Source organism: Elephas maximus, chromosome 12, assembly GCF_024166365.1.
Source record: "Elephas maximus indicus isolate mEleMax1 chromosome 12, mEleMax1 primary haplotype, whole genome shotgun sequence".
NCBI classification, from domain to species: domain Eukaryota; kingdom Metazoa; phylum Chordata; class Mammalia; order Proboscidea; family Elephantidae; genus Elephas; species Elephas maximus.
Window position 1 is genome coordinate 60,694,754 of NC_064830.1, and position 12,045 is coordinate 60,706,798.

The window sequence follows — 12,045 nt, forward strand, 5'->3', positions numbered from 1 at the left end:
AAGGAGCAACAGCAACAGCAATATTATCAATACCACTTGGTAAGCAGAGATTGATGGACGGCTGACATAAGTCTCTGAGCACATGTGTTAGGAATGTGTACCATGTCCAGATTAAAGATGAGGAAACTGAAACTCAGAGAATTTAACCATTTCCTCTAAGGAACAATGCTGATAGTATTGATGACATTAGTCACCTATATTAGATACTTGCTATATGTCCGTCTCTGTCATAACCATTGTACATATGTGTTGTCCACTACTCAATAAAAGTCTTGAAGTTTCTATAAATATTTTATATTTATACAGTTTTAAAACATTTACTTAAAAAATTCATGGTAATGGTAGAAAGTTCAAACAGTACAAAAGTTCTACAGGCAAAATCACTGTCACAATCTTTTGAACATCCTTCCAGAGGTACTATGCATGCATAAGTATTTGTATTGATCCTGCTAATCAAGAAATGGAGCCTCAGAGGAGTCCAGAGGCTGCCTTAAATCCCCCAGAGAGCAACATTCTAATGACTCACTTATGTCATGGATTTCTCATTGTGATCATCTTAATTGCCCCACCTCAACATCATTTTCCAGGTTTTAAAATTTATCCTGACTTATTTGCATCTAGACTCAGGTCTCCATGCCCAAGAGTGGGGCAAACCAGTCAAGTATCTCCGAGTTGCTCCTCCGGGGGCTCTCCAGGCAGCCCCAGCAACAGCAGTTCCTTTTCGTGTTCTTCCTGAGCATGTATCTGGCCACAGTTCTGGGAAACCTGCTCATCATTCTGGCCATCAGCACAGACTCCTGCCTGCACACCCACATGTACTTCTTCCTCAGTAATCTGTCCCTCGTGGACATCTATTTCTCCTCTACCATCGGCACCAAGATGCTTGCCAACCACATACTTGGGGGTTAGACCATCTTCTTCTCTGAGTGTCTCAAGTAGCTGCATTTTCTCATTATGTTTGGCATCATGGACGATTTCCTCCTGGCTGTGGTGGCCTATGGCCACTTTGTTGCTGTGTGCCACCCCTTACACTACACAATAAAGATGACCCGTTGGCTCTGTGCCCTGCTGGTCATTGGGCTGTGGGTCATTGCCATTGTGAATGCTCTGTTGCATACCCTGCTGATGGCTCTACTCTCGTTCTGTGCAGACTACATGATCCCCCACTTCTGTGATGTGACTTCTCTCCTGAGACTCCTGCTCTGACACTTACCTCAGTGAGATGATGATTCTTACTGCGGGGGCCCTGATAATGATCACCCCGTTTGTTTGCATGCTGATTTCCTACATTTGCATCACCTGTGCTGTCCTGAGAGTCCCATCCACGAAGGGAAGTTGGAAAGCCTTTTCCACCTGTTGCTCCCACCTAGCTGTAGTTTACCTCTATGGCATCATAATTGCTGTGTATTTCAACCCTTCATTTTCCCACTCAGCTGAGAAAGACACCTCACCCTCTGTGATGTACACAGTGATGACCCCCATGGCGAGCCCTTTTATCTATAGCCTCAGGAAAAGGACTTGAAAGGGGCCCTAAGAAAAGTAATTGGCAGGAAGAGGTTTTCTACTTGATGAGAGCATCAGTGCTGACTCTCATACTCAAACAAAGTTCTTTTTCACCGGTTGAGTATAAGGCAGCAGTCGTTTTGTCAAAGCCAGTCTGGAAACAAACCTATTGCAAGGAGCATATAGAGGGCTGTCATTACTTATTGATTAGTAGACTGGGATTCACCTGTAACCCTGCTATATATGCCAAGTAATGAGACTTCTTTTTGATTACTAACTTTCAAATTATTTTACACCCAAAGTTGTCCTTTTTAGGTGGTCTAGTTGGAAAGACACATAGTATAAGAATTTTTGAGTATTAGGATCACCTGGGAAGTTTTTTAAACACCCCGTTGTTCAGTCTCAGCACTGATTGAATAAGAATCTCTGGGGTTGGCCTGACACTGATAGTTTCAGGAAATTCTCAGGTGGTTGTAATGTGCAGTCAGTGTCGAGAATCACTTGTCAATCTCATACTCCTTTATATGTCCTCCGTGAGGGTCAATCATCCTCACAAATTGGTTAGAAACTCAAACAAAAGAACAGCACAGTGAAATCTGAGGGCTCAAGAGGGTAATGACATTTCAGATGAGAAGCAGAGGCCCTGGTGGGGATTGTGGCTCAGAGCACCAAGAGGTGAAGAAGCACAGAATAATGGAAACCTTTCATGTCCATCTGACTTGGATGCTAGACTTTGGGGTGTGAGTCTAGCTATGGTTGTGTCTTTGATATCAGGGAAATAAATCAATATTTCATATTCCCTCTGCCCAAACCAACTCCTCTTGCTTTCCGCTCAGGCTAACAACCCCTACCCCACTCCACATCTTGAAAAACTGCCAAGGATCACCTCTTCCTCCATGAAGCCTTCTTGACTCGCTTTTCTGGGACTCATGGTTCTGTTTTTCTTTGGTTTGATTGCACATTGTACTATAATTGTTTGCCTTTCACCTTTTCCCCCTGCACGAGGCTTTCCACAGATTATGAGACTCTCCAGATCCAAACACACATACTATTCACCTTGTATCTCTAGTGTCAGGCATTATTCCTGGACTAAAGGCAATAATCAACTTTGGATGAAGGAAAAGAAGAGAGAATATTCTGGAAGACTCACAACGTGGAGGTAAAGAATCAGATGTTTGATTCTCACGGAATTCAGACTTTCAGGAGCCATTGACCCTGGATGAACCCCGGAAACACTTACCCTGAGAGAATCTTCAAACCTTAAAGCAAACGTATCCCCTGAAGACTTCTTAAAACCAAACAATAGTTTAGCTTAACTAGTAAAGAATGCCTGTCTTGAGCATTGTGCTGTTTTAAAGAACTCTCTATATCAGATCAAACTGACAAGGGAAAGTCAAAAGATTAGATAGGAACCTAAGTGGGCAGTGAGTTAATGTTAATTGGGGAGGGACAACTGGGAAAGGAGGGTGAGAATGGTTTCACAATTCAAAGAATGTAATCATATGTCACTGAGCTGTACATGTAGAAATTGTTCAATTGGTGTATGTTCTGCTGTGTATAGTCTCAACAACAACAAAATAAATTAAAAAAAGAAAAAAAAAAAAAGAATGGATGAATGAATAGTGCCTTAACTTTTATTAGAGAATGAGTTTTTAAAATATAACATTTTGCTCTTCCAGAGGTAATACCTACACACTTTGTAAGAATAAAATTAAAATAACCTATAACTTTGCCAGTTAAGATAACCATAGTTAGACATTTATGAATAATGGTTTACAAAAGTTGGCTGCAATCTATTCATATCATTCTGTATTCTAATTTTTCCAATTCCTTCTTCCCATGTCGACAAAGGTCTCAGAAATGCAATTTTAATGGCTGTATAATATTTCATCATATGGATATAATATAATTTATTCATTCTCCAACTATGAACAACTTCAAGTGTCTCTACTGTAAATAACACTGCCGCCCATGTCCTCAGGGATAATTCTTTGTCTGCATCCCTAATTATTACAACTGGTAATTTGTGAATTCTACATCTCCAGCCAGGATTAAAAATTAAGGTAATCTTTTCTTTATTTCTTCAGTTATTCCAATTGGGTCCCATGTGCCATTTCTAGGAGTCCAGGACCTCCCTCTTGGTGTCCAAGCTCTTCAGGAGTTCACTCAGTCCAAAGCAGCAGGCCAGTCCTGCTTTCCCTTACTAAGTGGAGAGAGAGTACTGAGTCTCGCTGGCAGGATTTCATGAGTTGCTGGCACACAGTGTGGCTGCTGAACCTTGGTCTTGTTTGATTACTTGCAGGCCTGTCGGCTGTAGCGTTGATGCCGAAATCCCATATCCCTTTTGTGACTACATTTTTTTTTTTTTAATGAAAAAGAATTGTTGAAAATACACACAGCAAAACATACACCAGCTGTGCAATTTCTACACATAAAATTCAGTGACATTGATTACATTCTTCAGGTTGTGTAGCCATTTTCATGGTTCTATTCCGAATTATCTCCCACCATTAATATAAACTCACTGCCTGTCAAGATTCTTATCTAATCTTTCTCAATACTCTTTTCATGAAATCCTCTTAGGCTAAAGTTGTCATGTGTTTGCGTTCATTATTTGCAACTAAGAATCCTCACTGAAACATGCTGAAATGTAGTCAATCATCAGAAAAAGACTAAAACCTAGAACTAGAAAACCAGGAGGATTTTCCTCCACTCGTATCTTATCCTCTCTATGTATTTACTTCTTTAGCCCCTCTCTGCTTCTCAGTCCACAGGCAGTCAATGGGGCAGGCAGAAGAGAGTTGAGTGTACACATTCTAGCCAAGCCTCAGAGCGATATGGACTGGCTGTCTCCCAATCCCAATTCCAAATACCCTGGGCCAACCAAGGTCCAAGGAGGAGTGGACGTAGGATAAACATGATTGCTGGGTCCCCACCACCCTGTGACTATGTGGATTGGGGGCTTCCACTCTGAGAAAAGGCTAAACCACGTGGGTTGGACAGATATCCCAAAAGGGGTCTAGAGTTCATAAATCACACTATGCTGGCTTCTCCTTGAGACAAACCCCCTTCAGACCATCCTTTATTCAAAATGGTTTTATGGGCTGATTTATGAAATAATATCGGAATCTTTATTCCCTATCTTTGAGCGTAGAGAATGTGACCTAACTCCAGCTGGACTCACAAGAACTCACAAGAACACATCGACGGGGCCCTGAGGTATAAAGACAATAGCTAAGATAATCTTGGAAGATATCTTTTAGGGAAACTTTCACATAAACCATTCGAACAGAACACAAGAGTTTCCGCTCTTATCTTTTACTATTAGCATTTAGTGAATAGAAAATCTGTTGGACAAATAAGGACCCTCCTGATTGTCTACTTAAACCTGTACCAATGCTTGTTAAGAAAGACAATTCAAAATGTAGGATCACAGTTTCTAGCCAATCTGTGAAAAGGTGAAGCTTTCATTTTTTTTGCCCATTTGTAATGTTAATATATACTGATGATACTGTAACGTTCCTTGGACTCAGGCAGACATGGCTGTGGCAGTATGTTTCTCCATTTTCCCACTTTTGTTTAGTCTGTAATTTTCCTTTGACTTGGGTAGACATGGCTCTGTCAGTGTGCTTGTCTGTTTTCCCACTTTTGTCTGTTCTGTAATATTTCCTGGGACTCAGGCAGACATGGCTGTGGCAGCATGCTTGTCCGTTTTCCCACTCTTGCTTATTCTGTAATCCTTGGACTCAGGCAGACAAGCCTCTAGCAGCATGCTTGTCTGCTTTCCGCTTTTGCCTTTTTGAATATATGCTGAATAAAACTTTCTTTTTGCTTTACTAAACTTCGTGATTTTTTCCCCCGCGACAGATCTAAGTCCAGCTTTGTAATGTGCTGTCAACATTCTCATCTGCAAAATGGAGAATACAGGTATCACTGTTGTTGTTAGGTGTTGCTGAGTCGGAGACCATATGCATAACAGAAGGAAACACTGCCTGGTCCTGTGCCATCCCCACAATCGTTGTCATGCTTGAGCCCATTGCTGCGGCCACTGTGTCAATCCATTTTGATGACGATCTTCCGCTTTTTTGCTGACCATCTACTTTACCAAGCTTGATGTCCTTCTCCAGGGACTGATGCCTGCTGACAACATGTCCAAAATATGTGAGGTTTAGTCTCACCATCTTAGCTTCCAAGGAGCATTCTGGTTGTACCTCTTCCAAGACAGATTTGTTTGTTCTTTTGGCAGTCCATGGTATATTCAGTTTTCTTTGACAACACCACAATTCAAAGGCGTCAACCCTTCTTCAGCCTTTCTTATTCATTGTACAGCTTTCACATGCATATGAGGCCATTGAAAACACCATGGCTTGGGTCAGGGCACCTTAGTCTTCAAGGTGACATCTTTGCTCTTCAACACTTTAAAGAGATCTTTTGCAGCAGATTTGCCCAATCCAATACATCTTTTGATTCCTTGACTGCTGCTTCCATGGGTGTTGATTGTGTTTGAAATAAAATTAAATCCTTGACAACTTCAATCTTTTCTCCATTTATCATAATGTTGCTTATTGGTCCAGTTGTGAGGATTTTTGTTTTCTTTATGTTGAGCGGTAATCCATACTGAAGGCTGTGGTCTTTGATCTTCATCAGTAAGTGCTTCAAGTCCTCTTCACTTTCATCAAGTAAGGTTGTGTTATCTGCATATGGAAGGTTGTTAATGTGTCTTCCTCCAATCCTGATGCTCTGTTCTTCTTTATATAGTCCAGTTTCTTGGATTATTTGCTCAGTATACAGATTGAATAGGTATGGTGAAAGGATACAACCCTCATGCACATCTTTCCTGACTTTAAATCACGTAGTATCCCTTGGTTCTTTTCGAACTACTGCTTCTTGATCTACGTACATGTTCCTCATAAGCACAATTGAGTGTTCTGGAATTCCCATTCTTTGCAATGTTATCCATAATTCGTTATGATCCACAGAGTTGAATGCCTTTGCATAGTCAATAAAACACAGGTAAACATCTTTCTGGTATTCTCTGCTTTCAGCGAGGATCCATCTGATATCAGCAATGATATCCCTGGTTCCATGTCCTCTTCTGAATCCAGCTTGAATTTCAGGCAATTCTTTCCTGATGTACTGCTGCAACAGTTTTGAATGATCTTCAGCAAAATTTTACTTGAATATGATATTAATGATATTGTTCGATAATTTCTGCAATCTGTTGGGTCGCCTTTCTTGGGAATAGGCATAAATATGAATCTCTTCCAGTCAGTTGGCCAGGTAGGTCTCTTCCAAATTTCTTGGCATAGATGAGTGAGCACTTCCAGGGCTGAAACTGTTTGTTGAAACATCTCAATTGGTATTCCATCAATTCCTGGAGCCTTGTTTTTCACCGATTCCTTCAGTGTATCTTGGGCTTCTTCCTTCAGTACCATCAGTTCCTGATCATAGGCTAAGTCCTGAAGTGGTTGAACATCAACCAATCCTTTTTGGTGTAGTGACTCTGTGTATTTCTTCCATCTTCTTCTGATGCTTCCTGTGTTGTTTAATATTTTCCCCATAGAATCCTTCACTACTGTAACTCGAGGCTTGAATTTTTTCTTCAGGTCTTTCAGCTTGAGAAATGCTGAGCATGTCCTTCCCTTTTGGTTTTCTATCTCCAGCTCTTTGCACGTGTCATTATAATACTTTGTCTTCTCGCCACCCTTTGAAATCTTCTCTTAAGTTCTTTTACTTCATCATTTCTTCCTTTTGCTTTAGTTACTCGATGGTCAAGAGCAAGCTTCAGGGTCTCTTTTGACATCCATTTTGGTTTTTTCTTTCTTTCCTGTCTTTTTAATGACCTCTTGCTTTCTGCATGTATGGAGTCCTTGATATTATTTCACATCTCATCTGGTCTTCAGTCATTACTGTTCAAAGCGTCAAATCTATTCTCGAGATGATCTCTAAATTCAGGTGGGATACACTCAAGGTCATATTTTGGCTCTCATGGACTTGTTCTAATTTTCTTCAGTTTCGACTTGAACTTGCATGTGAGCAATTGATGGTCTGTCCCACAGTCAGTCTCTGGCCTTGTTCTGACTGATGATATTGAGCTTTTCCATTGTTTCTTTCCACAGATGTAGTCGATTTGATTATAGGTATCAGTAGTTACCTTTAAAGGAGCCCACACATGAGAAAGCAAGGGTTGTACAGAATACACAAGAATAGCCCAGGTTCTGAATATAGAAAGTGAGAAGAAAGATTATTTAATAATTGAATTTTCACATCTATGGACACAGAACCAAAGAGTAAGGTGATAAGGCCTGAGGTCCCAGGAATTTTGTCTGGGATTTTTCTCCATCAAGTTAGCTCCACATTTAATATCTTGAAGTTTTGACCCAAAAATTACATCTAAACCTTAGGTAATCTTTGTTCCAAAAGAGCCAAAAAGTAGGTGGGACAATTACTCTCTTCTTGTCTCTAATAAGGCTCTCATGGAATGTGGTCCCAGGGGCCATGGAGACACCTGTAAATGCCTGCTCTGTGATTCTCCCAAACATCCTTCCTGTGGAGACAACTAAGACCATGAACGCCTGCTCCTTACTTGCTCAGGACCTGCCTATATTTCCCAGGCTTTCCAATCCACACAATAAAGAGAAGCACTGGCCAGTTATGCAGAGGTGAAGAACACAGGATAGCTACAGAACAAAACTCCCTTGGTAAGATTACAGTAGAAGAGACATCACTTTTTGTTTACTGAGACACGAGTTCTTCCAGATTCAGGCAGCAATAGAAGGAGCCTTGCACACAACAGCTAGACCTTGTGGTAAAACCAGTATCAATCAGCTTTCTCCCTTGTCTCTGTAAGCATGACTGAAGACTTGGGGGTGGAAACTGGGAAATGTAAGCAGAGACAGATAGTCAGAGTTGGGCTGTGTGTAACCTGTTGGCATTGAGTTGATGCCGACTCATAATGAATGGCCCTATAGGACAGAGTAGAACTGCCCCATAGGATTTCCAAGGAGCAGCTGGTGGATTAGAACTGCTGACATTTTGGTTAGCAGATGAGCTCTTAACCACTTCACCACCAGGGCTTCGTATAAGCCTTTGTATTTTTCAAGATCAGATATACAGAAGAAGTGCCAGTGATTCCAACAGGAATCACAGCAGGATTGAGGGTTGGAAATTAGGTGTATAGTTGGAATGGGTTGATTCTATCTTTGCAAAACCTCTAACTCATTTGCAAATGTAGGTCACCCTGGAGGTTGATATGTCATATCTTAACCACCAGTGTCTAGGTTTCTGAATTTGATGTTGTGTATTGACTTGGATTTGTGACCATGAACAGGGGAAACCAGTCGAGTGTCTCTGAGTTCCTCCTCCTGGGGCTCTCCAGGCAACCCCAGCAGCAGCAGCTCCTCTTTGTGCTCTTCCTGAGCGTGTACCTGGTCACAGTCCTGGGAAACCTGCTCGCCATCCTGGCCACCACCACAGACTCCCACCTGCACACCCCCATTTATTTCTTCCTCAACAACTTGTCCTTTGTGGACGTCTGCTTCTCCTCCACCACTGTCCTCAAGATGCTGGCCAACCACATACTCGGGAATCAGACCATATTCTTCTCTGTGTGTCTAACACAGCTGTATTTTTTTCATTGTGTTTTGTGATGTGGACAATTTCTTCTTGGCTGTGATGGCCTATGACTGCTTTGTTGCTCTGTGCTGCCCCTTACACTACACAACAAAGGTTACCCATCAGCTCTGTGCCCTGCTGGCTGCCGTGTTTTGCGTCATTGCCAATCTGAATGCCCTGTTGCATACGCTGCTGATGGCTCAGCTTTCAATCTGTGCAGACAACACGATCCTCCACTTCTTCTGTGATGTGACTCCTCTCTTGAGACTCTCCTAGTCTGGCACATACCTCAATGAGATGATGATTCTCACAGAGGGAGCCCCGATAATGATTACCCCATTTGTTTGCAACCTGGCTTCCTATATTTGCATCACCTCTGCTGTCCTGAGAGTTCCATTCACAAAGGGAAGATGGAAAGCCGTTTCCACCTGTAGCTCCCACCTGGCTGTGGTTTCCCTCTTCTATGGTACCATCATTGCTGTGTATTTCAAACCTTCATCCTCCCACTCAGCAGAGAAAGAAATTGCAGCTGCTGTAGTGTGTGCAGTGGTGACCTCCATGGTGAACACTTTCATCTACAGCCTCAGGAACAAGGGTGTGAAATGGGCTCTAAGAAAAGTGACTTCTATGAAAATATTTTCTGTTAAATAATGACTTGGACTCCAAAAGTCATAAAGGATGCTACTTTGTAATAAAACGTTTTTTTTTTTCCTAATCCCTGAAACCTAGCAGTTGTCCATTTATGTATTTGTCTTGGGTAATGAAACTCTTGGTACAGACTCTTCAAGTTACGGTGGGAAAGGGTTATTCTTTTACCAAATGACCAGACTATTTCAACTGCGAATGCCCTCCAGCCAAAACCACCAGCAACACACCTCTAGTTTATTGTGTTTATTAATCATTATGACAAGAAAGAACATACCCAATGAAGATCTGTGGGACTTCTCAGTAGGAGGAGGTTAGAAAGGTCTTATAGGATTTGAGTGTGAGCTGATTTTGGTGAGGATTTAAGAAATCAAGGCTTTGATTTGGACTAGATGTTGTCAGAAACCAGGGTTAATTCTTATTGGACATGTCAGTATCTTATCTACAAGTATGAAGACTAGAGGGAAGCAAAAGCTGTAATTGGCAAGGAATCAGCCATCACTCATATCAGCCAGGAAGGGGGATTAAAAAATAATTTTTTTGTGTGCTTTAAGTGAAAGTTTACAAATCAAGTCAGTCTCTCATAGAAAAATTTATATACACCTTGCTACATACTCCTAATTGCTCTCCCCCTAATGAGACAGCACACTCCTTCCCTCCACTCTCTATTTTCATGTCCATTATGCCAGGTTCTGAACCCCTCATCCCTCTCATCTCCCCTCCAGATAGGAGATGGCAACATAGGCTCGTGTGTCTACTTGATCCAAGAAGCTCATTCTTCACCAGCATCATTTTCTATCACATAGTCCAGTCCAATCCCTGTCTGAAGAGTTGGCTTTGGGAATGGTTCCTGTCTTGGGCTAACAGAAAGTCTGGGGACCATGACCACCGGGGTTCTTCTAGTCTCAGTCAGACCATTAAGTCTGTTCTTTTTACAAGAATTTGAGGTCGGCATCCCACTGCTCTCCTGCTCCCTCAGGGGTTCTCTGTGGTGTTCCCTGTCAGGGCGGTCATCGGTTGTAGCCGGGCACCATCTAGTTCTTCTGCTCTCAGGCTGATGTAGTCTCTGGTTTATGTGGCCCTTTCTGTCTCTTGGGCTCATAATTACCTTGTGTCTTTGGTATCCTTCATTCTCCTTTGCTCCATGTAGGTTGAGACCAATTGATGTATCTTAGGTGGTCGCTTGCTAGGGTTTAAGACCCCAGATGCCACTCTCCAAAGTGGGATGCAGAAAGTTTTCTTAATAGATTTTATTATGTCAATTGACTTAGATGTTCCCTAAAACCATGATTCCCAAACCCCTGCCCCTGCTACGCTGGCCTTCGAAGCATTCAGTTTATTCAGGAAACTTCTTTGCTTTTGGTTTAGTCCATTTGTGCTGACCTCTCCTGTATTGTGTGTTGTCCTTCCCTTCACTTAAAGTAGCTCTTATCTATCTAATTAGTGAGTAACCCTCTCCCTCCCTCCCTCCCTCCCCCGTCTCATAACCATTAAAGAATATGTTCTTCTCTGTTTAAACTATTTCTTGAGTTCTTATAATAGTGGTCTCATACAATATTTTTCCTTTTGCATCTGACTAATTTCACTCAGCATAATGCCTTCCAGATTTCTCCAGGTTATGAAATGTTTCACAGATTCATCACTTTTCTTTATCGATGCGTAGTATTCCATTGTGTGAATATACCATAATTTATTTATCCATTCATCCATTGATGGGCACCTTGGTCGCTTCCATCTTTTTGCTGTTGTAAACAGTGCCGCAATGAACATGGGTGTGCATGTATCTGTTCGTGTAAAGGCTCTTATTTCTCTAGGATATATTCCAAGGAGTGGGATTACCGAATCATATGGTAGTTCTATTTCTAGCTTTTTAAGGAAGCGCCAAATTGATTTCCAAAGTGGTTGTACCATTTTATACTCCCATGAGCAGCGTGTAAGTGTTCCAGTCTCTCCATAACCTCTGCAACATTTATTATTCTGTGTTTTTTGGATTAATCCCAGCCTTTTTGGAGTGAGATGGAATCTCATTGTAGTTTTGATTTGCATTCCTCTAATGGCTAATGATTGTGAGCATTCAGGAAAGAGGATATTTGGTCATTTCTGGGGCTTAGACAATGTTCTTGGTTTTGTCTATGTTCAGAGATGAACACAGTGGTCTTGTTTTGTCTTCAACCATCAGAGTCACAGAGTGACCTTGTCTGATACTGATGTTCTGTGAATTTCTCTAGGTTCAACAGGGGAAGAGTTCATTTAGGCCTCCAGTAAGTCCTAATTCTGCCAGGC

General features: G+C 41.7%; 2 pseudogenes; both read left to right on the forward strand.

The window, feature by feature from the left end:
- Positions 1 to 448: 448 nt before the first annotated feature.
- Positions 449 to 1,569, forward strand: LOC126087470 (olfactory receptor 1F1-like; annotated as a pseudogene).
- A 7,180-nt stretch (positions 1,570 to 8,749) lies between these two features.
- LOC126086819 (olfactory receptor 1F1-like) lies at positions 8,750 to 9,768 on the forward strand (annotated as a pseudogene).
- The last annotated feature ends 2,277 nt before the right edge of the window (positions 9,769 to 12,045 follow it).